Raw genomic sequence first — 27,500 nt, 5'->3', positions numbered from 1 at the left:
GGAGAGAAGGTGTGCACTTTTCAGCACAGTGCTGGTGCATCCAGGAGTCCAGAGTCATGGCAGGACTACTTGTCAAAGACCATGATCAGAGACTGCTGCAGGGTCAGTACCAGGGCTCCCAATATAAGGCGGAGGCCTGGGACCGTCTTGACCGTGACCTCACCATTACCACTGGCATACCCTGAACTGGTGAGCAGATCAGGCATCACTATGCCGACCTGAAGCAGCATAAGAGGGACCTCTTGGATCAGTGGATCCAAGAGGCTAGAGTGACAGGGGATGTTCCAGTTGTGTATAAGTATCACCCCACTATGTGTGTAAAAATTGCCAGCTCATGTATATCATGGATAGCTATAGCTAAATATTCCTCTTATGTCCCTCACAGCTGCAATGGAGTGGGCTGTGAACCAAGAGGCCCATGTCAGTCACCTAGCAAGGTTATGACGTGAGGCAGGTCAGTTATACTCATGCATTTACTGTCATAGGAAATAAAACTAAATGTAGTAGTAAATGAATTCCCTGTATAAAACTCGTATTGTTCAAGGCAAGTACTGCATACACCGGAGAATATGGCAGGAAGAGTCTCATATAGTTTGTATGTAAATAAAAGCGTAATAGCCTGACAATAAAGGTCTAAATGCTGGACTGCATGTGTATACTCTGGTATCCTATGGTAATGTAGATTTGCAATCATGTTATAGTACTGTTGTATTAAGCACTGTTACCCACACCGTGCACCATAAATTGAATGTGTAGAAATGCCTGTATATGACTGGTGTAATCCCCAGAGGCCATTTAGTACAACTGAGAGACACATAGACAGAAAACAGGGAAAATGCAAACAACATAACCCGAACAGCACATGCAACTGTGATGTGAACTGTTGATGTTAAGTTGTCTATCTCACCTTCATTCTTGCTGGTTGGGATTGGAGTCAATCCTTGGCTCTGACTCGGCCATCTTCTATAGCTCGAGAGCTGTTTACTGGCTCGAGGCTACCCCTTATCCCATGATGCTTTGTGCTAGCTACCCAGATCTCATTTGCCGCTTCAGCTGCAAGGTGTTGTTTTTCTGGCTTAGGCTTGTATAAGTTACTTATAGAACTTTTTCTGCTGAGAATTGTATTTTTTCTAGGAGTTATTATTTATTTTTAGTCCTATATCTTGTTGAATTAGTTTAGGTGCAATTGTAGCCCTCCCCTTAGAACTTGTTTAAATTAAAGAGTTCTACCCCCCTCCTATCACTTCTTGTCTGGTTAGCGTTTAAGATTAGAGGCTTTCCTTCTATCTTCTTTTTAGGTAGCCATTTCAGTTAAAGGCTTCCTAGTTAAAAAAAATAAATAAAAAAATAAAAAAAAATCTTAGCTTTAGTCTGTAGATACTGTGGTGTTTTCCTTTTTTCTGTAAACTGTATTTTAGTTGTTGATTCTGGTTGTTGACTGATGTAGTAATTTCCTTTTTTGGATACAGGATGTCTAAGGAAATCAAAGTGCCTGGATTCAAGAAGTGTGACTCATGCTGTCAGAAAATGTCTCTGACAGATGGGCACACTTCTTGCGTCTATTGCTTAGGCGCTGTGCACCTGCAGGACTCTTGTTCTATCTGCCATGCATTTAGTCCAAGAGTTCTGCAGGAGCATAAGAATAAACTTATTCTTAGGGGTCTTTTAAAGTCCCAGGATTCACCGGCCAAGACTCAGCCTGTGAAGTCTCCAAGACCTACCAAATCGTCGGCTCCAAGTTTGGAGCCGTCATTGGTCCAGACTTTACCTGCTACTTTGGTTCTGGGCCGGAACCGATGAGAAATCTCCCCGTTGGCTCCATCAGAATCTTTGGAGCCATCACGGAGCCACAAGAGGCTGAGGTCCCCTTCTCTGGAATTGATACACTCGGCTCCTCAGTCTCCCCTGCTTCAGAGTGAGCGCAGTCACAGATCTTCCCACTCCTCTGGGTCTTCTAGGCTCTTGGATCACGACGTGGAGAGAGTGGTCAGTAGGTTGCTGAAGTCGCAGGCACTTGCCAAAATGTTGTCTGGCCCTCCTCAACAGGTGTCAGCTCCGTCCACCATCGATGTTCCTCCTCCGACTCCCTTGAGCTCGGAGCCAGAGTTTGTTGGGGTTCAAGTAGTGGAACCATCGGCTCAGATAACTATTTCTTCTTCGGTGCCATCGTCGGTTCAGATTCCCTCGATGGTGCCGTCCATCGAGGGATCTGGGTACCAGGGATCCCTCGTCGGCTTCGGTGCAGGTGAGCTCAGCTCCTACATTGGCCTCAGAGCCATCTCCCTCGGGTGCAGAGAGGGATTCTGATTTCCTCTGAACCAGACCCTTTTCTGCATCATGGCAGGGATGCCTTCGATGTCATGAGGAGTGTGCTGGCCTCTGAGTCAGCTCCACTATTGACTCCATCGACTCCGTCCCCTGTAGTGCTTGCGCCAACCTCTGCTCCTCCTCCAGACCCCAAGCATGGGTAACCGGCATCAGGGCACTCTATTTGGTGTTTCCTCTTTTTCCGAGGCCTCCCCTGATCATTCAGAGGACCCCCCTCATAAGAAGAAGTACAAGAGGAAGCACATTGACTCGCCTGAGTCTGTCACTTCTGATACAGACTTAGATGATTCGGAAGGGTCCCCGAGGTCCCCCTCTGAAGATGTTTCCTTCTCAGACATCCTAGAAATGCTTAAGCAGAGAGAGAACTGGAATCCCCTAGCCCCTACTGAGGGTGAGTCTGTATTCCTGGATGCGTTCGGTTCCCGACCTTCCACCTCCTGGGTTTCTCCGCCTTTCGATCCACTTATATCAGTAGTGACTCGAAAGGCTTGGTCAGCCCCGGATCCAGTGGAACCAACCCAAAGGACACCTTGCAAGTTTATCACTGCACCCCTTGATAAGCAGTTCCTTACCAAAAGTGTTCCTGTGGATGCCATGGTGGTAGCAGCAGCCACTAAAAAAGTGTTAGCGGAAACTTCTTCGTCTGTCCATCCTCCTAACAAGGAGTCTAGGACTATACATAGATACGGGAAGCGAATGTTTGCTTCAGCGACCTTTTCTATGAGGTCACTGAATTACTTATGCCATTTTACCTGGCTTCAGAGGGATCTCCTTAAAGAACTCGGAGATACCCTTCAAGATCCATCAGCTGAGGGGGCTCAAGCTAAAGTCGCTTCCCAGCTGGCGACCCTTAATTCTGTAGTCAACTCCTCCATGAGGCTCATTTCCTATGCAGCCAATGGTGTGGGTAGAGCCGCAGGGACAGGCGTGGCCCTTAGGATACATGCATGGATGCGGCTGTGTAATTTTGCAGAACCCTTTAGAGCGTCATTCACCAACACCCCCTTTGATGGTTCCTTTCTTTTTGGACTACAGGTGAAAGACACTTTGACTAGGTGTGAGCAGGAAGTCAAGACTCTCTCTGCCATGGGAGTCCATTTTTCTATTCTTTCCAGACCATACCCCAAGGGTCAGAAGAGTGGCAAAATGTGGTTCCAAAAATCCCAGGGAGCCTCGCCTGACACATGTAGCAATTTTTCCTTCAGGGGCAGAGAGGGAAGCAAGAACAATAGAAGTCACCCTCATGGCAGAGGGGGTCCGCAGAACCAGGGCAGCAGAGAATCCTTCTCTAAAAAGCCCTTTCAGCATCCTTGAAGGGTTGCCCGGCTGCCCGCCTCTGGAGGCAGTCGGGGGAAGACTTTCACTGTACCCAAAAGCCTGGCAAAAATTAACTCAAGACAAATGGGTACAGTCAATCATATCCGGAGGTTACAAAATTCCTTTCTTTTGACCCCCCCCTTTCCGTCAAGCAAATCCCTTCATGGACACCTCCCTGATAGGGTGGGGGGAGGCATTATCAGGGCAGGACAGTCCAAGGCACTTGGCAGCCTCACAAGTACCATCTGCACATAAACGTCTTAGAGATGAGAGCTGTGCTCCTAGTGTTGCAAGCTCTTCAGGACTCTCTCCCTTCTGGGACCATTGCAATTCAAATGGACAACATGTCAGTGGTGTGGTACATCAACAAGCAGGGCGGAACCAGGTCCTACCCCCTATGTCGAGAAGCACTCAGACTCTGGCAGTGGGCGATTTCCTCCCAACAATTTCTGATTGCAACGCACATCCCTGGGAGGTCCAACTTCATAGCGGACAGGCTCAGCAGAGCTATTTTCATGCCTCACGAGTGGTCTCTGAATCAGGCAGTTGTGGATCTGATCTTCCACAAATTGGGACAGCCTTGCTGCGATCTTTTTGCCATCCTCCTTCAACAGCAAATGCAGCAACTACTTCTCCCTTCTTCCGCTTCCCAGTCACTCTCCCAGAGATGCTCTAGTCCACGATTGGCCTCAAAGACTTCTTTATGCCTTACCTCCATTTTCCCTGATACCGAAATTCTTACAGAAAACAATTTCATTGGGTTGCAAACTGATCCTCACTGCCCCTTACTGGCCTCTACAGCCATGGTTCCCGTTTCTGCACCATTACCTTCTCAAGCAGCCCTGGACTCTGGATCCTATTCCAGACCTATAGATTCATTATTCAGGTGGGCTGCATCAATCCCTTCCGAACACACCAGCTCACAGCTTGGTTGCTCCACTTCCAGCCTTAGCCAGGCTTCCCAGCATTTCCCCGGCCATTCGTGAGATTAGTGTCTCCTCTCACAAATCCGCCACTAGGAAGATTTATGCTAGCAAATGGAAACATTTTTCTTGTTGGGCAGAGGCTAGGAACATAGATCCCTTTTCAGCCCCAGTCCACGAAATCTTGGAGTTCCTAGCAGAACTTTTTCAGTCTGGGTCCGCTTCTGCGACAATCAGAGTTCAATTGGTGGCCATTTCTAACTTTCATGTTGGGTTGTCTAATGCAAACATTATGTCTCATAAGCTATGTAAAGCCTTTCTAAGAGGGACTACTCTCCTTAGACCCCCAGTGAGAGATCCATCTCCTCCTCAGGACCTTAATTTGGTACTAACTTCCTTAATTATGCCCCCTTTTGAACCTGCAGCGTCCTACTCCATTAAGTTTCTATCTTGGAAGATTCTCTTTCTGGTAGCTATTACTTCAGCCAGCTGCGTCTCTGAACTTCAGGCACTATGTGTTCATCCTCTGTACTTAGATTTTCATAAGGACAGTGTTGCTCTGAGGACTAATCCTTCTTTTCTTCCGAAAGTCTGCTCAGAAAATAATTTAAACCAATCTATAGACTTCCCTGTGTTTTTCCCTAACCACACCAACAAGGCAGAATACAAATTACACCAATTGGATGTTCATAGACAATTGTGTTTTTGCCTGCATAGAACGAAGGACATAAGGAAGTTGGACCAACTTTTCCTTTACTATGCTCTGGGCAAACAAGGTCTCCCTGTTTCCAAAGTGACCTTATCCAGGTGGTTGTCTCACATTATTACCTTCATCTATCAACCGAGAAACAAAGAGTTGTCTACCAGACCAAAAGGTCATTCTACTAGGGCTTTGGCCACCACTGTAGCCTTCCAGTCTAGGTTGCCTATGGACTCTATCTGTGCAGCTGCTACGTGGGCAAACCCTCCTACCTTTATTTCTCATTACAAGTTAGATATGGTCTCCAGGAGCAGAGCTAACTTTGGTTCCACTGTTCTGAAAAGTCTGGTCCAATGAGTCACCCAGGATTGTAGGTGCTAGCAAGAATGAAGGCGAGATAGACAACTTAACATTAAAAAGTTATGTACCTACCATAACGTTCCATGTTAGTTGTCTTCATCTCGCCTTCTTTCTTGCGTCCCCCCCCTCCATCTGCCTGTCCTATTGGACTGAGAGGGGTTCAGGTTTCACTGGCTGAGTGTTCTCTAGTTGTTTCCTCTACTGACTTAAAGAGTACGACAGGTGCACTCAACTCTTTGTTTGGAGAGGTTCACTCTCTATCTATGGCTAGGGTTAGCTATTTCAAATGATATCTGGGTAGCTAGCTCTAGGCATCATGGGATAAGGGGTAGCCTCAAGCCAGTAAACAGCTCTCGAGCTATAAAAGATGGCCGAGTCGGAGCTGAGGATCAGCTCCGATCCCAACCAGCAAGAAAGAAGGTGAGATGAAGACAACTAACATGGAACGTTATGGTAGGTACACACAGCCATGGTTTGAATCCTGACTGTGGTAGTAGCCTGCATACAGAATCATACCCCACAACTGTACAGATATGTCCAGAATGTCCAGTAAAGTGGACCATATCTGTTGCATATCAACCTGTCCCCCTGGGAAATCAGTGGGATGATCCCAGACGTATAGGCAGCAAACAGGAAATACAACTGATTGACACACATCTATGAGAACAAAGATGGCACACTAGCAACTCCCCAAAACCTTATGAAACTAAAAAGCCACGTATGCCCCATTTACATCCCAAATTGTCAAGCTGTGGCCAGAGTGCATACAGTAACAGAGTGAGATGTATGTGCATAATAGTAATGTGGAATCTGGTACTGTGTGTGGGAACATTCAGGTAGTGCTAACGAAAATTTCTCCCACAGGTCTGCCAGATACCAACACTGTGCCCAGAAATACAAGAATTATACCCTGTACTGGTACTGTTTATATTGGCATTGTATGGCATTGTGACTGATGCAGTTGCTCTGAATAATGAGGTATTACATATCACTGTTGCCCACACTGTCCTACAAAATATAACTGCCTAGGAAATCTGTATAAGAGTGTTGTAATACAAGGTCAGAGTGCAAAAGCACAGGGGATTAATAATACAGAAAGCAGATAGGAGATATACAGCAATATCTATATAGCAGACACAACTGTGATGGACAGTGTTTAAGTTGTAGCAGGCACAGCCATGGTCTGAATCCTGGGAGGGGAAGTAGGCTGCATACAGAATCATACCCTACAATTGTACAGATAAGGCCAGAATGTCCAGTATATGAGCCTTTATCTGCTGCCTGTCCCACTGTCCCCCTGGTAAGTCTATGGGATGATCCCAGATGTTTAGCCAGCAAACAGGGAATACAGGTTATTGTCAAACATCTATGAGAACAAACCTGTCACTATAGCAACCCCCAAAACTGTTAGGAGAGTAATACGCCAAGTATGTCCTATCTACACCCCCATGTTGTCAAGCTGTGACAAGAGTGTGTACCAGTAACAGAGTGAGATGTGTGTGCATAATACTAATGTGTAAGCTGGAACTTTGTGTGGCAACAGTCAGGTAGTGCTAACAAACATTGGTCCCACAGGTACGTCGAGTACGAACACTGTGCTGAGAAATAAAAAACATTATAACCTGTACTGGTACTGTTCACTCTGGTATAGCAGGGAATTGTGAGTGTTGCAGTTTCTCTGAACAATAAAGTATCACTGATCACTCTCACCCACACTGTGCTACATAATATAACTGTGTAGGAAAGCATGTATATGTGTCCGTCAGGTCACTAAAGGTTGACGAGGGCAATATTCTAGATATGTCCCGGCACACCTGCATGTGCTCAACACATGGCCAGAGTCTGTGCAGAAAGAGTTGGATAACTATGTGCACAACATCAATCTGAAATCTGGGAGTATGTGTAGAAACAGTTAGTGTTAACAAACATTCCCTCCACAGGTATACCAGGTAGAGGTGTATACTGCAGGTAAAACCAGTTCACATATAACGATGATGACAGCCATATCACTGTCCAAACTAAGGCTATAGGGTAGTGTAGTAAGACGTGTAAGGTACAGATAACAGCACTGACTACAAAAGTAATGTGGACTACAGGAATATACTAGTTTTTCATATGTTCATAGGTTTGTACTAGGCTATTGGACCTAGGGCCTATACAAGCCAAGCCACAACAATTCTCTGGATATTTCTTCCCACAATATTTACTTCCCTGGACCCCTGTCTAGCAGGGCGATGGACGTGATCCCCGGGGTGAATTTCCTATCTCCCATCCAATCATCAAGGTTCCTTTTGAAGAGGGCCAAGGAGGTGCTCTGCTTGACGTGTATGGGCAGTCTATTCCAGAGTATGGGGAGTCTCTGGGTCAGGAAACTATCCCTCCAGCATGTTTTGTTCATTGTAATGACAGGGATTAGATCCCTGGAGCTTGTGGCTCTAAGGGATTGGGATGTCTTTAAGTGGAGCATGTCCAACAGCTCAGGGTTTGACATGGCCTTGTATGTTAAGCAGAGATCACCTCTGAGTAGACGATATGCCACAGAGTATAGCTGTAGTGTTTTTAGATGGTCAGCATAAGGCATCTGCTTTAGGGCTGTGATTTTTTTAGTGCTGTATTTCTGCGGCCTTTCCAGCTGTTGCAGATGTCTTGTGAGGTACATACCAAACGGGGTGTTGTACTCTATATTGCGTCTAATGAGGGATGAGTACATTGGGACAATGACCTCCTTTTTTTCTAGATGAAAAGCCCTTAGTAATGAGGTATGCAACATAGAAGGATTTCTTGACTGCTGTGGCGATGTGGTTATTGAAGGAGAGACCACTGTCCACCTGTGTCTCTAAGTCTCTCGTCACACTTTCGGGGTTTAGTGTACTGCCACCTCTGTGGTAATTCATGAGTACATGTTTTTTCCCAAAGGGGATAATTATACATTTCTTGGCATTAACTTGAGTCCATGGCTCTGGCACAAAGCATCTGTTTCTGTAAGGCCCTTTTGTAGAATAAAACAACGTAGGCCAGCAGACAATGGTATCCTGATAAAAAAATTATATTCTTTATTCTACAAGACACATAAAAAGGCAAAAACCCTATAGTACAAAATCCAAACCAGTTTCAGCTTATAAATCAAGCCTTCATCAGTGAAGAACAAAAAGCAAACAAGAACCAAGAAGGCTGCTTGCCTTATACAGGGAACACCTGTCAATCATCATAGCAAACAATTAATGAACTACAAATATTCATTTAAACCAGGGAGAAATAATCCACCCAAATTAATAATCCATCTTTTCTCAAATTTATTAAGGGTATCATGTCAACCAGAGACCTTTCCTCTATTGCCTTGAATCTTATCAATGATAGTAAATTTAAAATTAGCACTGGAATGTTTCAAAGCTAATTGTCAGTCCGATTGGGTCATTTATTTAGCTACATGTAGTTGTTCTGCATTCTATGTGGGCAGACATCTAGGCCTGTTAAATTTAGAATTGCAGAGCATTTATCTGACATTAGGCACCAACGTACCAACAATGCTTTATACAAACAGACATTGAAACATTCCAGTGTAGCCTTCTTGGTTCTTTTTTGCTTTTTGCTCTTCATTGATGAAGGCTTGATTTATAAGCCGAAACTGGTTTGGGTTTTGTACTGTAGGCTTTTTGCCTTTTTATGTGCCTTATGGCATAATAGAGAATAAAGAATATAATTTTTTATCAGGATACCATTGTCTTATAGTCTATGTTGTTTTTTGGATTGCTTTTTGAGACCTGGTCGTTGCCTTACGTGCAGGGACTGTTTTCCTTTTGTAGAATATCCACATCATTTGGGGATTCAATAATGGCTCCCAGTTTGCAGTCATCTGTGAAATTTGTTAGCCAGAGTCCCTTAGTGTTGGCCTGTACTTCAGAGAAGTAGATGCCAAACAAGAGCGGCCCCAGGACTGAACCCTGAGGTACTTCACTTTTCACCTGTCTGGAACTGCATTTGGAGGTGGCTACTTTTACAGTCTGGGTTCTGTCAGTAAGCCAGTTGGCAACCCATCGAGTGACATAGGGATTTATGCCCAGCTTAGTAAGTTTATCTATGATTCCAGAGTGGGGGATGGTGTCGAAGGCATTGGCGAGGTCCAGATAGACTGTGTGGACTGCCTTACCCTCGTCCACAGCTCCGGAGACTGATTCAAAGAAGTTAATCAGATTCAGGAGACAAGATCAGCCCTTCACGAACCCAAACTGGGTGGGGTCCAGTGCTTGAAGGTTGCCAGTGTCTTTGCTTATAAGTTCCATGATAATGCGTTCCATGCCCTTGCAGATCAGGCTCATCAGACTGATGGGACGGTAGTTCCCAGGATCCAAGGTGGATCCCCCCTTGTGGAGTGGGATAACTGTAGCTGTGCGCCACTCACTGGGCACGAAGCCTGAGGTGAGGCTATGATTAAACATGGCACTTAAGTGTGGTGCCAGTTCAATTTGTAGTTCCTGTAGTACACAGCCCGGGATGTCATCTGGTCCCATGGATGCTGTATTCTTAGCTTTGGAGAGTGCGGTTTCTACCTGTGTGGCTGTGATTACCTAAATTTGGCAATCTTTTGGTATTGAGATGGGCCATTTAGGGGGTGAGAGGGGGGTGAAGTTAGCACTAAATCGATCTTCCAGGATATTGGCAATATCCTTGGGATCAGTATATTTAATGCCATTCTGTTGTAGCTTAGAGCAGATCTGAGCATTGCCATTTAGATTATTGACATAACTATTGAATGCCTTGTGGTTGTCTTTGGAATCTTTAGCAATTTTATTTTCGTAACAAACTTTGGAGGATTTTATGAGGGATCTCAATGTCTTACTGAGGCTGCAAGGGAGTTTTATGCATCCTGCGATTTTCCTCTTTTCTGCAACAGTTTCTTCCTTCTGTTGTATAGTTTGTTTATGACAGGGGACCACCAGATTGGCTTCCTTTTTTTTGAAGGATTGACATCTCCCCACCATATATCCTACACTAATCAACATACCCACCCCAACTGGTATGTAATGACACCCATGTTCTGATAATGTCCAGTTGTTTGATAAATATTTTAATTGTTCCCATGCATATGCTATATTGAATTATTCCAAAATTGGTGGCATGGTGCCATCAATGTACCTGTATGCTGTTCTTATTACCACTGTGGTCCCATATATGCATGTGTTCTGCTTGCTATGCAACTGTTCCGTAGCTGGTGTCTGGGTTAATGGGAATATCTATGCATGCTGTTATACCTAACCCTGGAATGTGTTGACTATTACTAACCCACATATGATGATGAAATCTAAACACTATAGCACATTTGGGAAGGCCAGTCCCAGTGGACCCACCTGTCCCCACCTCAGCTGGCCAGGCACCAGCATGTCTGTGGCCCAACCCAGGACCTCCCTATCAATTGGTCCTGCACCACCTTCAGGTGGAACCACCTCAGGGAATGGGGCTCACCCCCCTAGGAGTGGGCATGGACAGGAACCTGTCACCCATCGCTAGGTATGGGTTGTGGTGCATAGCAAGCTCAACCAGCAATTTGATGATCTGCTATGCCAGCTCGAGTGCCACATGTCGCGATTAGAGGGTCAGCCTGGCTCTGCGACTCAGCCCCCAGCACAACCATTTTTGGGGCTGTGAAGGTGCAGTGGTGACTACCCATGGGTGGGGACCTCAGTCACACTGTGTCCACTAGGGGGCTCATGGACTTCTGATTTCCCAACAGCCCTCCCCATCAAGGTGGTTACCCCCCACATGTGTCACATACCACCCCTGTATGCGTCTTGTTTGTCTTGTCTGTTAACCTACCCAGCCTACCTCCCCAAATAATTTTACTCCTTGAAGGCTTACTGTGGCCGAGGCGCTAGAGTGAGAGACAGAAAATAAAGCTGCTTTTGGATCCTGTGCTGACTCCTGTTGTTTTGCTGTGCTGCTTTGCTGTGTTCAACGTTGTTGCTGCTACCTCCCCAAATATACCTACTATCCCTCCCCAACATCCCACTCTCACCTGAAAAAAAAAGGGCAGTCTGTTCCCAAAAAAATAATTGCACCCCATACATAGCTGTCCATTTTGCACGTGTCCACTGGATACATGTAATCTGGTCTAATTGGCATCACAACTTTTTATTGTTGTCCTCACCCCTCTTCCAGCAGTTTGAGTGTCCAAATCTCCTTCCAAATTCAGTATATATGCACAGCTGTTGCTGTAGAAGAAATGGGCACCTATGGACCTTCCCCACACCCTTCCTGTACATCCTTAGCTATTTTCCCTACTGTCTTTCCCTCTTTGTGCCCCTTTTTACCACTTTCCTAAAAAAACATTTTTTTCTTTTCTTTTAAAGAAATTAGCATGGGGATAAGTGGGAGTAGCACTTTTAAGCAACAGTAAGTGGGTTTAAGCCTGTTTGCATGGTGGTAAGCAATGCCTACACTGGTTAAGCAATTTAGAAGCTAAATCAGTATAAGAAACTGTAACCGGAAGTTAGCAGTACTTACCTCTGCGCAAACCCACTTACAACTGCTTAAAAGTGCCTTAATCACTCTGTATCCAGTGGCCCTTGTTCTGCCCAGCAGCATAACAAACAGCTTCTGCAAGGCTCAAACCCAGGACCCTGCACACCATAGCCAAATTGATTTACCACTAAGCCATGTCAGATATACATAACCCGGTTGTTTTCACAAACATATCATCCAGCCCAGTCATTCAACAGTACAGGAATGTATTCCAATATGTAGATGTATATGTTTGTGCGTGCATATATTGCTATCTAAACAGATACGGCATCTATATATGTATATATATATATATATATATATATATATATATATAGATATATACATACAAATGCATACATCTAGAGATATATATGTCTACATCTATATATCTAAATATATACAGCAAGTTATACATATGTAAGCAGATATATAATCTATGTAGGTATATACGGACATAGTGATATATATGTAAGCAGATATATATATCTATATAGGTATATACAGACAGTTATCTGTAGATAACAATGGGAACATAACAAAAGCATATATGTCCACATGCACCATTAATAGGGTTGAGAGGCCCCAAACAACATATGTCTTGTAGCCCCCCACAGCCAAACTAGTCTGCCCTGCAATACACTACCAAGTGTTGCAGATCCCATAACCAGGACCTGAAACAACATGGGCGCAAGATGTTAACAGTACTCCATCCCACCTGTATGATGTCAGGCTGGTATCAGTAATATATCATGCAGTACAGTCTGGCTCCCATAGGTAATGTACAATGAGGACGCTATCAACATCCCTAGGATACATATACACAGACACATATATGCAGACTCAGATATACATAACATACACACATATACACACACACACACACACACACACACACACACATATATATATATATATATATATATATATATATATATATATATATATGTGTGTGTGTATAAACACATATATAGATATATATGTCACTACGCATACACACGCAGAGATATGTATAGTAAGATACATATGTGGAAGGTGCAAACAATGTGGAACAGCCACTATGCCTACAGTTAATACCTCAACAACTGGACACTGTATGAGCCACCCATACAAATGACAATCGTTGCCTGCAACATATACCCACAGAGAGGTCATAGGATATAACATCACACACAGGTTTGCATAAATGGGAAACCTTTATTTGTGTACTATTACAGTTGTATATGCCATGTCATAAAGCTGTTTAGACACTGACATCCATTTAAACAGAGTAATGCAATTGTGAAACAGGTTATATTAATACAGTAGTCTGGAAAGGTTTACAAATGTTGCTGTCCTGGCTGAGCCCTTCAAATAGTACAATAGTAAAGACAGACTGGGCCACAGGATACCAAACAATCAACAGTAAGTAATGCAGATGTATAGTTCAGCAGCCTCTATCTACACTCTGTACACAATCACTAGGTGGTAAAGACCTCAGTTGACACAATGGGATGTAACTGTTATATGACAAGGCATAACTGTCACCATCACAAGCACACTGACAAATAGAACAGTCTGTATGGCAGGAGGCAGTAGGCCTGCATTAACCCAATTTATGAAATTAATTTAAATATAGGTGAATTGTATGGTAACGTACATCCAGATACCTTAAGGCAGCTCAACCCTGATACCCCCACATGTTGTAACAGCTTAGGTTAGTTATGGTGCATTCCCCCCTAGACTCAATAATACAGGGCCATATACCACTGTTACATAAACTGGCCTCTGGAGTGCATAAGGGCACACATTTATTGTGTAGGTGAAGCCCACACATATATGGCCCCAGCCCCACTGTATGTGTGGGGGATACAACAGCAGTGGACTGATGGCAGAAATGGCAGCATGACATACTCACAGCCCACTACAGAACAACCCCTAACAGCATGTCATATGTGTAAAGCTTGGTATGTAGGTGGAGGACAGAGGCTGGAACACTGGTCCATATGTGGAAAACTGTTGTCATACACTAAGCAAGTCGCTGGTTTTACAGGATAGTCTGCAACATACCCTTAGTCAGGGATTTGAGGTTAGAAATATAAATGGATGTAGCCATGTACTGATATCACTCAACACACATACTCAATGCCAGTGAAATATCTGACAGGACCTGTGTCATGGACAGACAAAACATAATAGGCACACCTCTGGCCATCAAGAGGATAGGCCCACAGTTGAGAGCTAAGCTGACAGACTGCATTCCAAGGTAAACTAGTATGTACACACAAACCCTGTAACACCAGTACTATACAAAGCATAACACAACTCTACTCACACACTGTCTAGTTCTGGAACCTCCTACAAATATGTAGCTGGCCTGAGTGTGCAGGTTCTCCTGTAAGAGGTATTGCTACCTGCTGTCTGTAACATTGATGCCCACACACAGGAAGGATGTCCATCACACAGGAAAAGTAAAGGGACCATGCCCAAATGATGTAGGGATTTATAGTAGGTGGTTGCCATGGCAGTGGTAATTGGAAGTACTACACAGCAAGCTGCATGCAGTTAGCAAGTGGAGGACACTGATTGGTGCAGAGGTCATCACCTGATCATGTGCATCACCTACAAAAGCCATGTTGCAATTTATTCAAAGCAGCTCAATCCTTTTACTGGAGAGAGAGAGAGAGAGAGACAGAGAAAGTGAGAGAGAGAGAGAGAGAGAGAGAGAGAGAAAGAGAAAGAGAAGGAAAGAAAAAAAATTCCAAAACAAAAACCTAAGGCAAAGGCAAATTAAAAACCAAAGGAAGAATAAACCATAATTCATCTTTCATTCATCAAGACATCATTCCTACAGCAGGTATGTGAAGTATATATGCATGTAATTGAATGTAGTACCTGGTCCATAATAATGGGATAGATGATGTGGAATGATTTATATGTGCCATCAGGTGTTGTGATGATGTTCAACTGAACAACTGCTATGGACAATAGTGTCTGTCCCTGTGGGTAGTGGGCCATAGCCATCAACTGTGCAGGCCAACACTGACTGACAAGATGTAAGCCATCATAGTGTGTGTTGTGTAATGGGAAGTATGTATATTACATGGCCAATAGCTGGTGGTGGAAGTAATGCCATTATGATGGACACGTGAGATCCACAGCCCACCACTTGCAGGATACTCAGGTTAATCTGTAATGTAGCATGCAGTAATGCCATGTGTGTGTAATAGGTTACATGCAATCAGTCCTACATATACCTCCCTAATGTCAGGCCATGTCCATATGTGGCACCTGCATGTGTTGTAGCAAGGCAGAAAAGTGCAGCTGTGCAGGAAGGTGTTGTGAGATTGTGGACCTGATGTCTGAATGTACCCCACATATAAGTATGCATATGTGAACATATGTCACATATATAATATATAAAGATACATATATTTTTATATATATATATATATATATATATATATATATATATATATATATATATATATATATATAAAATCAGCATGTATGTCCACAAATATATAGAAACCCATGTTTAGCCATATATATGAGCACATATATACATCACATATATCTACACATATATAGATATATACTTATATGCATGTCTACATATATACAAACACATACAAAAACATATATCTATGTAAATACATGCCCCCTATATTACTACCACAGTGATGCATGCTATGTGCAAGGCACCAGCACACATAGCAATACACACATATATCTACAGCTGGCAGTGTGTGCAATATGGACATGTATGTCACATGTTAGTCCCATGTTGGGACCACATTGCCCCCGTCTGTGAAGTATGCAATGGGAATATGGGGAAGTATGGCAGGTATAGTTGTGGAGGTGGTCAGGGTTGGTAGATATAGAGGACAGTCTACAGGGGTGGTATGTGACACATGTGGTGGGTAAACACCCTGGATGGTGTGTGTGGTCTGTGATGTGGACATCTTATGGGCCCCAATATGGGCACAGTGGGAACAAGCCTCCCACCCATTGCTACTCACAACAGCAGTTCACATCCTAAAGATGCCTGGCCTGGAGGCTGAGCAGGAGGAGCATGTCGGCCCTGTGAATGTGTACTGGGTGCCTCAGACTGATATAGTACATCCCACATGTGTCTGTGGAGCCCGGAATGGAACAGACCCTTAACCTGACCTCAGTGGACAGGAACATGTCTGTGTGTGCCCCCAGGGTGGGACAACATCCCCTGGGTTGGTTCCACCTGATGGTATTGCTGGAACAGTACATGAGGAGGTCCCAGGTTGGGACACACATGTGATGTGGCCAGGTGTCATAGGCAGATGGGATTGAAGAAGTGGTTCTGCTGGCCAATAGAATATATACATGTTACTGTGTCACTGCTGTAGAACATATGTTGGCAGTAATAGTCTACACAATCCCAGAACATGTGCAACAGCATGCATAGATATCCCCAATAACACAGAATGTCAGATGTGCAGCAATCCCAAAGCAGCCATACTACAGGCATATATGGAACCATAGTGACCCTGACAATGGCATGCAGGTGAATAGTCTGTAACAGGCCAGCAATTATAGTGTCCATACAGAGAACATGGCTACAATCACATAGCAGAAAGTGTGGTACAATACAATATCAGTCCCACTGATAGGTAAGCTGTAGCCATACCTAATGAGTTGTATGTACAGTTTGTTGAAGGTGATATGGTCAGGGGGGTGACAGAGATGTGTATTATGAACTGTGGTAACCTTGCTGCATGATTTGCTTAGACCTGTTTTCATCTTTATGTCTTTCAGCCAAGATGTCACATGCATGCTTGCCCACCTATTCAACAGCGGAGAATAATGTGATTATACCACACATGATCCAGCACTACCCAGTGCTGTTTGGCAGGGCTGCCCATGAACAGCAGGAGTGGACCGCCCTGGGGAATGACCTAGTCCACAGGGTCAGTGATGTCAGACTCCACAACTGCAGTTATGAGCAGGTCCGGCATCATTGTACTGATCTGCTTCCGGCATCATTGTACTGAATCGCTTTGCAGTGCCTGTCAGCATGCTGCTGCAGTCCAGGGGGATCACCTCACCACAGGGGGGTAAATGTCATCCATCTCCCATGACACATGTGGAGTAGCTCCTGGCCAGCCTTGTGGCACCTGCCTGTCCAGCCAGCCACCCACTGCTGGACACCTTTGTGCAGGTGAGTGGCAGTGTGCAGGTAAGCACACAGGGGACATCAGCAGACCACTGTTGTCTATGCATCCGCATTGTTACAGGTAGATCATGCATATCTGACATGTCATAGATATATTGTGTTGCTGCATTGTAGTGATAAACATATGTCCAAATGTGGTAGTATTGTGGAAATGTGCCATTGATGTATTGTAATACTGCACCCACCCTGTCGCACTACCACAGGTGTGGCCACTGACATTGCATCTCTCACCCTCTTATGTAGGTCCCTCTGGGATACCACTAAGGCAGCAGCCTGTAACTGGTGAGTATGGTTTATGTAGATGCTTGCCAACACACCGGGCATGTAATGGCAATGGTATATTCCATGCACACATCTAACACACCTACCCTGAATGCATGCTGTATGTGTGCACGTATTGCTGCTGTGAAATGTACGGCGTCACAGGGGTGACCATGATGGGATATTGGAAGGGTATGTCAGGGACATGTTTGGAACAACACCCATATACAGTGCAACACCAGTGTATATACCTGTAGGACAATGGCAATTGCTGCAGAGATACACTATGGCATAAAGCATTACAGTAGTCCACATTATCAGCTGGGTCTAGACTGTAACATATAGTGTTCAGTGTATGGGACACTGCAAAGTGACACACATGTGTAGGGCTTACTTGTCATGCATCTGCAGAAAGGCTGAAGGAAGGGGGTTCAGCATGACACACCAGTGCACTGCAGCAGGGATACTAAGGATGCTAGGAATGGCTCTATCTGCACATAGTCAGGTTCAGGACCTGTGGCAGCCATAACCCTACCCCCACAGCAATAAGCAATAGTGACAGCAGTGTGTTTACACCATGGGATGTGCACATGAGTAGACCTTGCAATCATGCAGAATAGGGGGACATGTGTAGGGTGGACTGAACATACACTGGCAAATGCAGATGGCCCACGCTGGTATACCCCTGCCAGGAGTAGTGACTGCTGTAGTACACACAACAAGAGGTGCGATTAACTGTCATGATAAGGGTGTGCCCACATATGCCCACATGGTGTGTATGCATCATGTTCAGCAGCCACACACCTAACACAATCTGTAGACACTGCATGTGAAAGTACAGGACATATGTCACATATCATGCTTGTGTACTGCTAAGATATGCGGTGATGTGGTCCCATGGCAGATCAAAGATGGGTGTGTCAAATCAATAAATGTGTGTACACCTCCCATAGCCATGGTATGCTCTGATGGTTGTCAATGTATGACTATTGGATTGGTCATACATGGTCCGCTGATGTTGAGTGATGTAAATCAGACATCAGGCATTCACCAATGACAACTGTCCACATATCATCCCAGGTTTGTGTTACTGAAAAACATAGGGGTTGTGAGCAGTACAGCTGACATAACTGACACAGTACTACACATTCCGCAATGGGTTGTACACCTGTGAGTTGTGGTGCACAGTACATGGCAGAGTGCAGAACAGGTGCACAGCAATACTGTGTACATGGCTGCAGTGATGTCCAGGGGAAGGGGCATCACCTAGTGAAACAGCACATGCATCACACACATGTATACTGTTGCAAGCATGGAATGACTATAGCTGAACTGCATGCTGTTCTGTACAATATGTTCTGCATGTTGACAAATGGGTAATAGGAGGACTGTGTGTACTATCATTGTGCAACCTCACCTGTATATATGTGTGTGTGTGTGTGTGTGTGTGTGTGTGTGTGTGTGTGTGTGTGTGTGTGTGTGTGTGTGTGTGTGTGTGTGAGAGTGCACTTCCTGGTGGTTAGTTAGTTTGTCTGCAGGGTCACGCTGGTGAAGTAGAGGGAGGTAGATGCATGTAGGATGTGCGTCTTTGCATGTTTGTGTTTGTGTGGATGGCCATGTATGCACATGTGAGATTGTGGGGTCTTCATACAGCTGTACCTCCCTTTGGGACCATGCAGTACATGGACATGGACTGCCACATTACACACCAGGAATACCTGTCATGTGTGTAATCACAGGACAGCAAATAGTATAATATGGTCTGTAGCATGGAACAGGCATCCAGAGGGAAGGTAGACACCATGTACACCCTTAATATCGTATTCAGCAGAATGGTCACCTACAACCCACATATGCAGCACTACAGATGCATTGGGGAAGTACTAGTCAACACCAGTGTATCCAAATATTACAATTGTCAAATGATAGGCGGAAAGAGCAGCATATCTAGCATGTACTGAGCATTACATACACATGACACACCAGTGCATGATATTATGGATACAACATAGTAGCCCACACATATAGGGGCCATGCTCATCATATCCGGACATACAGAGGGTGCATAACGAATGACAGCAGTGAGGCCATGTAAAACTACTACACAGAGGTCAGGCAGGTAAAGTAACAACAGGCCTTGTGTTGTGACCCCTTGTGTAGGCATTTAGAGGGCTGATATGTTAATGAGTGGTATCAATGTGCATGCTAACAAGTGTGATGCAGGATGGGGTAACACATGGACATATACGTGGGACTGTTTGTAAAGCCTTGGACAGGTAGGTATTACGGAGGTGTGTGTGTGTGTGTGTGTGTGTGTGTGTGTGTGTGTGTGTGTGTGTGTGTGTGTGTGTATGTGTGTGTGTGTACTGTTAGGCAATGCTGTACAGGTTTTAAAGTGCATTTATCATTTTCCCCCACAGGTGGCGAGGTGGATCAGGGTCCTTCCTGCATGCAATCTGATGTTGGTGTCTATACAGACACCGAAGATGATGATACTAATGTTGAGGTACAGGTGGGGCTGTCAGGGGCTGACACTGAGCCAACATTTGACATCCCCCTTTTAGTCACCCCAACCCCGCACACAGTTTCAGTGCCTATACACACCCCATCACCAGTGGCCATAGTGGAGGGACAGCTGACGTTTGGTGGCAGTGCACAGGAAAGTGTGGTAACCATGCCTACTGTGTCTGGTCTCAGCAGGCATAGACAGATGCTTGGCAGGGCACCACATAGGCAGATGTCCCAGGCTGCTCATGGTAGGGCAACTGGACATCATGTCCATGGCAGAGGTGACATAGCTGGTACCAGAAGGTGCATGTTTCAAGCTGTCAGGGTGGTGCAGGCATGCATAGAACGTTACCACAGACAGGGTCTGAGGCTGCAGAGGGCTGCTCTCACATCTGCAAATGACAATGCCTGTAAACTGGCTGGTGCCATCTGTGGATTAACTGAGTTCATGGATAGACGGTCTGGTGAGATGATGGCCCTCATTGACTGTGGTCTGTCTGTGCATGAATGTGTGGTTGGAGTGCGGCGACAGCTGCATGGATGTAGGCCAACAGCTGGTAGTCAACGTGGATGTGCAAGGACATCAAGGGGCTCCCATAGTGGCAGTATGAGCCCCAGCACTGTGGGGGGTGCTGTCCACACCACACCACAACAGGCCACAAGCACTTGGTCCTGGCCAGTCCCAGGAGGGACCTGGTACCAGTGGACATTTGCCATCATCAGGTGAGAGTGGCACATTGAGGTCTGTACCTGGATGTGCCCATGGAACGCTTGGCAGGCACAGTCCACGTGTCCATGGCTGGAGGCAATGAACTGCACACCCTGACAGGTATGATCTGCAGCTGTCCATAAACACCTGTGTAGGGCAGCTACATGGCAGAACTGTGTGCATGCATACCCACACACTATGCAAACACACCTAGGGCAACCCCATACCTACACACACCACATCACCACACCCAGCTCACCACAGTACACCCCTCACCCACACACATGGTGTCAAATGTATGGCCCACCCTTGGCCTCTGACAAACCAACATCACACCTTGTGCATATGATGATACCTGTGCCACATCCCTGTCATCTATACCATCAATGTAGGGACAGGCTAATATGGTTCTAATGCACACGGTGACTGTACTACAGTGTACCACAGTACTGCAGTGTAAAATGTTGTAAGGAGTAAAGTGTAATGCATAAATGGCAGGTAGTGTAGCCATCCAGCAATGATACATTATAGCTGTTAGTAACACTTTGATTGCAGTCCCTATAATGTCATCCATTTGTGTTGTAGATGTACATGTGTCAGCATGAGGATGGTCTGTAGTCATATTCCACAATGGGGTATGGCACTATGGTGATACCATTGCTGTGACATATCTGGGGTACAGTTGAACACATGCCACAGGTTACTAAAATGGCTATTGCCTGTGCCACATGGACAGGTGACCCACTGAGGCATGTATATCCTGCAACCTAATGTAGACCCATCCACATACACACACATTGTTACTTGGCAACACTGGGACTAGATCCCTACCTAGCTATGTAATGATACTGAAGTATGTGGCTCACACTGCACACACCACACAGCATTCAGAGTGAAGTGTGTCCCAGGTTACATGTTATATGCAGAACATCCCCAGACATGTACAGTATGCTAATGGGGGATGTAATGGGTGTATACAAACAATACATAGTGTGGCATACTATTATATACACATTAACAGACACATAACAGCCAAACACACATCCGAGATACCAGGGCCTATCACTGCTAACTAATTTGACTGTGTGTCCAATGTGTTACAAGTAGGCTGCACACAGCCCATGCATAACTGGCTTGGATTCTGGTATCAGTTACCTGTATGGATGGTGACAGTGGTAACCATAACGTGGTACATGGGACATATTCTTTAGTGATTCTCTTTTCTCTAATACAGTGGGGAAAATTTGGAACAAGCTTCCCACTAAACTTACATCTATCTCATCATTACCACTCTTTAAAAAGCAACTAAAGATTCAACTAAAAACACAATGGCTCTGTCCTTGTACTAACCCTGACTAACCCCCCCAATACAACATTATTCTATAACTCTCCTCCAATAACCCACGTTGCAGTATTAGCAAATTCATCCCTCACCCCCTTCTTAGTATCTTATTTCCCAAGATGCTATCACTGAGTATGCTACTAACACCATTTGCCTTCTTCAGTGAGCTCTTATCTTTCCACCCTGTATATTAACCAATCTGTTTCTTTCACTATGACTGTAATTACTTCTTCATGTACATACATTCAGTAATTCTCTCACTTCTCAGTGTTATACACTTTTTCATAACCAATTTACATCTTTATAAAGGCACATTCATAACCAATATACTAATGTTGAATATCTATCTCTTTCCCTTGGTAATAATATTGTATTTTACCTTACTAAACTCAGTGGTCACAATCTGTATATTTTTAGTACTGTATAACTCAAGTTGATGAAGAAATTCTTCAAGTACATGTACTTTATATATTGCATGGACTTTTGTTTGTTTGTCTTGATTTATTTAGTTTAAAGTGAAGCTTATCTCCCCAGGTCTCTACTGAAAATGGACATGTATCCTGTTAGACTAGCCCGGTCAACAAATGTAAAATAAATAAAATAAAAAAAAAAAAATTAAAAAAACATATACAGGGGTGTACCTTGGTGCAATGACAGTGTACACAGCACCCACATCCCCCAGGGGATATTGTACTCCCTGAATCCCATGATGACACTCTGCCATACCTCCCATCACACATTGGCCGTGACTGTGATACAACCCATTGTATACCCCAACAGTGGTACTACAGGGATATGCATCTAATACACATGCCACATATGTAGTAGGGTGTTGCAATGTCATGCCTCACCTATGGGCAGCAATAACACTATCTGTGCTACTGTGTGGCAATGGGTATTGTAATAGGAGTATGTGGCCTTGGAATGCTGTACCCTACAGATATATGGACATGCGCAACTACAAACACATGCCAGAACACAATGGCCACTGAGGTGATCAGGATGATATGTATGTAACATGCATTACAACACATGATTAGTGTGCGTGATGGAGACCTGTACCCAAGCATGTTCTGTTGACTGTTGTACTGTAATGGAGGTACCCGTGGCATGTGGTGTGTACAGGGTGACATCTCCTATATGTGCCAGTTCTTACACAGCTGGACAGACATGTCAGTGTCAATCAAGCTTAGGTTGCCTGTACATATCCCAGCTAGATACCTGCCATCTGCACATCTGTACAGGGACTGACAGTCATCAGCTTGGCAAGTAGCTATACAGTAGCATGAATGTGTTGACAAACAGACATCTGACAACAATATGTATGCCATAACTACAAGTTGGAAGCCATCACTAACATATGCTGTACAGACAGAAGTCTACAGTTATATTCCACATGATGGATCATTATCCAGTAAGGGGTATATACTGTGACACAGCTCACACACCAGGGATACAACAGGGAGGCCTCAGTGTCCAGCTATGCCCACAGGTGTATCTGTTGTCAGTACTACATTTAGCACTCTGATCTTGCCTGGGTTAGCACTGTCAACAGTAGTATTGCCATGATACACCACATGCCAGTGTGACAGCACATACCCCGGGCTACTACACCTGCATGTAATGCATTCACATGGATAACAGTGCTGTACAGGCCTCATATATTCTGTGTCCCACACATGACAGTCACACCCCTTGCTACAGTAATGACAGCACATAGGCATATGTATTGTACATGGCATTATATACACTTATTACAGATTATCATACTGGGTGGTGTGTCCTGATTACCAGGGCTAAGACAAGCTAAGCAGGTATCAACCTTGCTGCAATATAACAGCTAAGCTGATTTGCGCACTGGTAAGCAAAGCCTACACTGTGTAAGCACCCGTATGTTTACCCGTAACTTAGCACTGCTTAGCTTCGGGCAAATTTGCACAAATGTGCTTAAAGCTGCTCAAATGTGCCTTAACCACTTTGTATCTGACAGCCCTTGTTCTGCCCAGCAACAAAATGAACAGCCTTTGCAGGTCTTGAACCCAGGACCCTGTACACTGAAATCACAACACTTAAGCACTACACTATGACCAGTGTGAAGGCAGCTGTTGTTTTACCAATATAGCTGTCAATACACATACTGAGTAGTACTGAACAATTGTCTTTAGTTCCTGAATTGTGTAGTCCTTGTTATTAATATGACTATTGCATCACATATGTTGTATCATAATGTGCACATAGCAGATACATACGGTGAGATACATCTGGAAGGGTATACACAACCGTGAGTTCACTCATGACAGAATATGGTTGTATACATGTAATAGGTCTATATATGTCTATATGTACATACACATATATACACATACATATGTCTGCATACACATCTGTATAGTGCTACATATATATGGCCATGTGTACATCTCTTCGTATGTACATATATATATATATATATATATATATGTATATACACACACACACACACACACACACACACACACATATATATATATATATATATATATATATATATATATATATATATATATTGATATAATATATGTATATATAGATACATGTCTATATAGCTATATATGTATGCACATCATATGTGTACAGATATGCCTAGTTATGTTGGTATATATGTAGATATTTTTAACTATATATACATACATATCTATTCTGATATACCTATTACTGTCAATATATATGTAGATATCCACATGTATATGTGCATATGTATCCCTATCTCTATATGTGTAGACATATATTGCTCGGTATATGTATATATCTGGGTGTTATGTATATATATATATATATATATATATATATATATATATATATATGTACATATACATATACATCTATATATGTCGATATGTATATGTGTATATATCTATATAGATATCTGGATAATTATATATACATATATTTTCACCATATGTCCTGAACATGGAGTGCAACCCTACCTCAGCCCCTATAGTCCCAACTTCATAGTGTAAGGAGATGTCAGGTGTGTATAGCTGGTATATCTGTAGAGTATTACTACTGTAATAGGGATTGTCTTCACAGACATGGTGTGTGTGGGAGGTCACATCTGCTTTTAACATGTGCGCAATTGGATACTGACAGACATCCTAAGGACATCATAGTACAGTACCGCTGCTAGCACTTAATGCTCCAGTGGACTATGGCAGAGATGTTGGCAAATACATGTGGACATACTGACACACTCTGGACAGTCCAGAGGTATAAACAGAACCCCTTAGTTCAAGACATGTGGACCAAGCCTGACATTGTGGATGTTAACAGCCATGTGGATGAGTATAACACATAATGACTGGTATACATTTTCCCCCATAGGTTATTCATTCACACACCCCTGTCTGTCCTGACACATAATAACTGCTGATACAGAGGTGTCATGGCCTCATACTACCCACTAGATATTGGCATACATCCATACAGCATCCCACTGCTCTGTATGACATACTTGACTGTAAAGGGAGGCCCAGCAGCAGTACCTCTGGCAAGTATCTGGCTATGACATCCCACTGGGTATGTACACTAAGCTGTTAGGCATGTAAAAAAACACTGTGCAGGCTACAGGCAGACTGGTCAACACTGGCCTACATTTCCTATAGAGGAATGCACATGTACCTGAATATATAGCAGGCTCTACAGGGATCTCACAGCACAGAGTATGATACATCAGTGTGAAAGTGCATAACCACAGCCAGTGTGAACACAGCCACATAATGTAAGCTAGCGTGATATTACAGTATATCAACTGTCTGTTCGACACCATATACGTGCTACTCACACACTAACTCTACATATACTGGGCCACTACACAGTGTGGTCCAATGCCTGTCTGTGGTATGGGACATGTGTGTATGACCCTACAAACATGTAAGCCAATAGGGTAACATACAGTGGAGCAGCATGTAACATCAGATAGAACGAGACCAGGAACAATGACATCTACTAAAGTTTGTACACAGGCCACAGTACATATTAACAATACACACACTGTTGACATTCACCTTATGTACACAGACCTCAGTACTGTACACACAACCACAGAATGTCCAGGTTATGTCATCAAATATAACCCCTACTATACATATGTGTAGCAGTCTGATATCTCACTGGCTTGTTATCAGATATGATGTTACTAATTACGGTGTACAGCAGATATGCACCCCTTACTGCATGACATATGTACAAAGGTTGAAAGAGTTGTGGTTGGAGGCACATACACAGGGCCAGTATTGACATTTTACTGTGATAACATCATACATTTACTGTTGCAACAGGGTTTGTTGCAACATATGTCCTATGAGGGATATGAAGTCAGCAACTCTCACTGCTGTTACCATCTACAGACTGCAGTCCTTACACTACCTTCTGCAGTTCACAGATAGGTACTCTGTGGGTAACACATGAAACAAAAGGCACCCCACACTGCCCAGTCTGCAGATGACCCTACAGATGGTGTTTCTTCATAAACATAGCACTGACATGGCAGTTATTAAAACGTGTAGGATAGCCATATCCACACACCCTGTTAAACCAACATTACTTCAAATGCAGTATAGTGGCACTTACAGTCTGTAGGCAGGTCAGGCACATCCCCCTCCTGTGTGTTGCCCTGTTTCCGCAGTGTATGTTGTTAGAGGTAAATCCCTAATCCATCTGAGATGCTGTATGCCAAACAACAGAATGAGTTCCTGCTTACAGTGAATGAAAAGGCCCAACACCAACATGATGTTCCTAGATATTGGAGTGTGTTTCCATGCATTTGGCAATGGGAATGTTACCACAGCTGTACCACATGCAGTCAGCAAGAGGAGGGCTGCAAATCATGCCGCGGCCATCAGCTGATCATGAGCATCACTTAAAATACACATCCTGCTGTCTAAGCAAAGCAGGTGTAGGTCTCCACATCCACCAGAGAGGGAGTGAGAGAGGCAGACAAAGGCAAAGTAAAGTCAGGGAGGGGTGGGAGAGTAAAACATAAGCATGTTTGTGTCACACACCTAGCAGCACAGGGTATCAAACCCTTGACATCTATGTAGTGCTATCACATTTCTATGCAGTTATTGGATGTGCCACATAGGTTACATGTTGAAGAGCCCTCAAAATGTATATGTGATGGTGAGTGACATCTGCAACAGGGATATGATAGCTATACTGTAGGTAAACCCCCCCAAAAAATGTGGGGCCCCCCCGGGGGTTTCCAAAAGAAAAAAAGCAGGTTTAAATCAACAAAAAAAGGGGCCCACACTTCACCCCCCAAAAAAAGGGGGGAAAAAAACCAAACAACACACACACCCCAAAAACATTGACCCCAAAAAAATTGGCAG

This window comes from Protopterus annectens, chromosome 9.part0 (assembly GCF_019279795.1).
Source record: "Protopterus annectens isolate FY-2018-M chromosome 9.part0, PAN1.0, whole genome shotgun sequence".
In the NCBI taxonomy this organism is placed as follows: Eukaryota; Metazoa; Chordata; order Ceratodontiformes; family Protopteridae; genus Protopterus; species Protopterus annectens.
Note: the sequence above shows the minus strand (reverse complement) of the source record.